Source organism: Microtus ochrogaster, unplaced genomic scaffold (genome assembly GCF_000317375.1).
Source record: "Microtus ochrogaster isolate Prairie Vole_2 unplaced genomic scaffold, MicOch1.0 UNK250, whole genome shotgun sequence".
NCBI classification, from domain to species: Eukaryota; Metazoa; Chordata; class Mammalia; order Rodentia; family Cricetidae; genus Microtus; species Microtus ochrogaster.
This window is the reverse complement of record NW_004949348.1, coordinates 57,123-62,491: the sequence shown is the minus strand read 5'-3', so window position 1 is coordinate 62,491 and position 5,369 is coordinate 57,123. Positions and strand designations below refer to the sequence as shown.

General features: G+C 38.4%; 1 pseudogene; it reads right to left on the bottom strand.

Annotated features, from left to right (window-relative positions):
- Positions 1-1,599: 1,599 nt before the first annotated feature.
- The window catches only part of LOC101995939, a 51,694-nt pseudogene continuing 47,924 nt past the window's right edge, over positions 1,600-5,369 (bottom strand).

Sequence of the window (5,369 nt, the reverse complement as noted above, 5' to 3'; positions counted from 1 at the left end):
CAGCAAGAACAATAACACTATTTTCATGTTTTGGCACCACCTAGTGGTGACAGTAAAAAAGAATCACTTTGTATCCTGACACATCAAAAATATCTCTTAACCTCACTTTTGTTTGTAGACCATAATTAACAGCAATGCATTTAGCTGACTCATTATTTTGAACTATCAATAAATTGGACACAGAATCAAAAATGGGAAAAATACTATTCCATGGTAGAAGCCAGAAATCATATTCTTGATTCTTGGCCCTAGAAGTTTATGGTAAATTTCTATGGGGTATACAGGATGGTAGCCAAGTTGATAAGTTTACTGACTAAGAAGGGACATTCTGGGAAGGAGTTGAAGGTAATTCCCAGTAATACTTCCCAGAAACTCTGTAGGAGGCAGCCATGTCGAACAACAGAGCAGAGGTGAGCTGCCACCAAAAACAAATGTGTAAACTTGACTCCTACAGAATCAAATCAGGCCTCCACACATTCTTTGATTTGCAGATACAGGGGTGTGGCCAGTAGGTTCCTAAACTGGGCTCTCAGGTCAGGAAGAGAAAGAAGACACAGTACCAGTGATCTGAGGGTCTCTTAAACGAGCTGTCTGTTTTTGTTGCTAATGCTGATTCAGAAAGCCACCTGTTAAAGGAGAAAAGCCTCTAGTCACTGCTAGCATAACCCACCAAAGAAAAGGCAGCTACCAAGAAGCTGCATTTGACTGTGTTCATGTGTGTTTAGAATCCTTTTCCATGTTCTCTCAGGTTTAATGTGAGAATTTGGCCACATGATAAAATGCCATTTTAAGCAGACATTTCTTTCCTACCTGCCTTTTCAAAGTAACCACACTGAGACTTAATAATTGAAAATACTTGGCCAATAGATCAGGCTTATTACTAACATGCTCTTATATATCCAGATGACATAGAGAAGTTTGCATTCTTACTGCCCTCAACTAACTTCTGGGGCCCATATTGGAGGTTCAAATAGACTGTTACCCCAGGGGATGTCAGTATTATATGTTACATATCTTTTCCTCCTTAATGGAACATTTCAATATTTTATTCTATATTTATATGGATGATAATATTTTGGGAAGGCCTACTTCATCAGACCTTTGTGACCTCATAGCTAATTGGTGTGTTCCAATTTTGGGTTCCATCTTGTCCCTTGATTCTGTTTTTCTAGCCAAACCCAATTACACGTTCAGGGTTCCTATATCCTACCTCAGCTCCAAAAGGTATTAGGAAAAATAGATTGGAGGAGGCCATGGATATCTGTTTCCATGGAACAGTTGGCTCCATTGTTTGAACTCCTAAAGAATCTTGACCTCCCACCCCAAGTTACTTTATCCCCTTACCATCAAAAGATCTTATGTCAGGTCCAACAGGCCATTGACAATGCGGCTCTGAGGAGCTTTGATCCTAACCATTGGGTGTGTTTCTCCCTGGAGGCCTGGGGGGAGGAAGGGCTGGAACATCTGATACTCACCATTCTGCTCAGTCCCAGGGAGAACTGGGCAGGTCTGGCTCTGCTACTGCTCTTCCTGCCAGAGAACCTGGCAGTTCATGGTTGCGTGTGTGTGTGTAAGATAGAAGCCAACCTCTGGTGTCAGTTCTCCAAGTTTTATTTTATTTCTTTTGAGATAGGGTCTCTGATTGCTCTGTAGCTTTTCAAAAACACTAGGCTAGCTAACAAGACAAGGTACCCATTTGTCTACATGTCCCATTGTTTGTGTTATAATTCCTTGTGACCATACCTTTTTTTCTTTTTCTATTCAAATTGGATTTTGGGGCTCAAATTGAGATCCTTAAGCTCACAAGACTAGCCCACCTGTCTTCTTAGCCCTCCACACCGTCTGTTTTGTTGTTGTTGTCACTGTGTGGTTTTGATTTAGTTTTTGACACAATTTTGTGTAATCTAGAGACTGGCCCCCCAAGTGCTGTGTAGCATTTGTGTCTGAAGGCCAAATGTTGATATGAAAGGTCTTCCTCAATCTCTATTCCCTATTTATTTATTTGTCTAAATGAGACAATTCTCTGGCATATAATTTTGGTTCTGAGAAAGTGTTATAAATGTCTAGTCATCAAAATGAACAAATTTTACTGTTGTAATATTTCTTCAAGTTGAATTTGAGCACCAGTGAGATGGATCAGTGGAAAAAGACTGTTTTGTGCAAGACAATAAAGCTAACCTAAATCCATACAGAACATCAAGCTTTGGTATTAGATACACAGTTGATGGGTGACTATCATACTTTACTACATCTATATCAGATAAATGAAAATATTTCTTTGAATATATACATGAGGTATTTAATGTTTCTTAATAATTTCTTTTATCAGTCTTTTTAACATTAACATTGTTAAATCTCTTGAAGAAACAGCACACATTGGGAGTTCATCATTTACCCTTGGACTTGTTGTACTCAAGAGAAAAACACATAAGCATCATGAGTTCAAATGTATACCTAAATCATTACTGACATCCAAGCTAAGACAAATAACAAACAACAAATCTCAAGGAAATTTTTGAAAAGATGAGACTCAACTAGGAGCAACAAACCACCACCCTTACTTGAAAAGTATGATCAAACATGGTCTGATATTTCAATAACCAATGGGACAATTATATGATGGGGGCTCCATTATATACGTTACAGCAGAAAAATACATATCACTAGGTACAGGCACAACAGAAGCTGAACAAAAGTCACAGAAGGAATATAAGGACTACAAAATAAACTTCACTAAATGGATTTGCCACAAACAGAGCACACTTTAGTGACTATCTCATGTTTCAAAATAGGAACCACACTGCCATGATCTCCTCCACCAGTGTGGAGTGAACATGGTACATAATTTGCTTACTTTAAGGCTATGAAGAGAAACAATTATTCTTGAAGCTAAAGACAACTGTGAATTGTTAAATTCATTAACAAACTGTTATGAATGGTGATTTCTTCTTTATGAGTTTGTGCCTTTTTCAGACTCCAAACTGATATAAATAGACTTTAAAATATTTCCAGCACTAGATTTGAGCTCTGGGATTGGTTCTTTGTTCAGTTGGACAAGAGTAGAGTGTGTTTCTTTGACTCTGGTTTAAGATTCAAAGTGTATTTCCTACACTGCCCTTTTTAACATTTGGCTCTGTTTTGGGGGTGATGTTGGTTTTTTGTTTGTTTGTTTTTTTTCGAGACAGGGATTCTCTGTGGCTTTGGAGCCTGTCCTGGAACTAGCTGTGTAGACCAGGCTGGTCTCAAAGTCACAGAGATCCGCCTGCCTCTGCCTCCCTAGTGCTGGGATTAAAGACGTGCGCCACCATCGCCCGGCATGATGTTTCTTTAACTAGCTCTAGATTCAGGGCCAAAGTGTTTCCTTTGGATTTCATTTCAGGACCAGGGTATGTTTCTTTGAAAGGACCTTTCTCCTACCCATAAGACTTCATTTATTCATAAATTAGGTTTTGGCCATCAGTTTACTGGTACAAACAAAATAAAGAGGTATCAAAATGCTTGAACAGATCATTGACACTATCAATTTTTCTCTACAGAATAAATGTTGATTAACTGACTTTAAGTGTATTGGCTTAATATCTTATTTTATTTTATTTTATTTTTTTTTTGGTTTTTCTAGACAGGGTTTCTCTGTGGCTTTAGAGCCTGTCCTGGAACTAGCTCTGTAGACCAGGCTGGTCTCGAACTCACAGAGATCCGCCTGCCTCTGCCTCCCGAGTGCTGGGATTAAAGGCATGCGCCACCACCGCCCAGCGGCTTAATATCTTAAAAAATAATTTAGAATAAACCCTCAATTTCTTCTTCAGGTACCCAAAGACTACTGTAATATGAAAAAACATTATCAGAGTGATTACCAAAAAGTTTTACTCCAGTATAAAGTAGAAAACTTTAGCACACTGAATTCATTTAAGAGTTTCACTACAATATGATTTTTCTCATGATTTTTAAAACTACACTCATTAAATTCATAGAGTTTCTCTCCAGAAGGGTTTATTTCATGTAGTTGGAGATTATTGTAACAAAGGATTTACCACACAAATTACACTCACAGTTTCTTTCCCGAATATGTACTTTTGTACATTTGAAGATGAATAAGACATGAAAAGGCTTTATCACACTGATTTCATTCGTACTGTTTCTCACCAACATGTGTTTTTGTATGCCTGTAAATATTACTGTGATCTGCAAAGGTCTTAGCACACTGAATAAAATCAAATGGTTTCTCTCTACTGTGTGTTATTTTATGCCTTTAAAAATGACAGTGATGTGCAAAGGCCTTACCACACTGATTATGATAATAGGGTTTCTCTCTAGTATGTTTTATGCACTTGATGAATATAATGGCCAGGAAAGGTCTTATCACTCTGATTACATTCATAGGGTTCTACCTAGAGTGAGATCTTTTAAGCCTCTTAAGATTACTGTAAGCTGGGCTGGAGAGATGGCTCAGTGGTTAAGAGCATTGCCTGCTCTTCCAAAGGTCCTGTTCAATTCCCAGCAACCACATGGTGGCTCACAACCGTCTATAAAGACGTCTGGCGTCCTCATCTGGCCTTCAGGCATACAGACAGAATATTGTATACATAATAAGTAAATAAATAAATATTTAAAAAAAAAAGATTACTGTGAGCTGCAAAGACCTTACCACACTGATTACATTCATAGGGTTTCTTTCCAGTGTGATCTTTTATGCAATTGCAAAGTACTCTGCAAAAGCTTTACCACATTGATTATATTCATAAGGTTTCTCTCCAATATGTGTTTTTTTATGACTTTGAAGACCACTGTACTGTGCAAAGGCCTTCCCACACTGATTACATTCATAGGGCTTCTCTCCAGTATGTCTTCTTTGATGCAATTGAAGAGTACGGTGCACTGCAAAGGCCTTACCACACTCATTACATTTATAGGGCTTCTCTCCGGTATGTGTTCTTTTATGATTTTGAAGACCACTCAGCTCTGCAAAGGCCTTCCCACACTGATTACATTTATAAGGCTTCTCTCCAGTATGTGTTCTTTTATGACTTTGAAGACCACTGTGCTGTGCAAAGGCCTTCCCACACTGATTACATTCATAAGGCTTCTCTCCAGTATGTGTTCTTTTATGACTTTGAAGACCACTGTGCTGTGCAAAGGCCTTCCCACACTGATTACATTCATAGGGTTTCTCTCCAGTATGTGTTCTTTGATGCAACTGAAGAGTACGGTGTACTGCAAAGGCCTTCCCACACTCATTACATTTATAGGGTTTCTCCCCAGTATGTGTCCTTTTATGACTTTGAAGATTACTGTGAGCTGCAAAGGCCTTCCCACACTCATTACATTTATAGGGTTTCTCTCCAGTATGTGTTCTTTGATGCTTTTGAAGA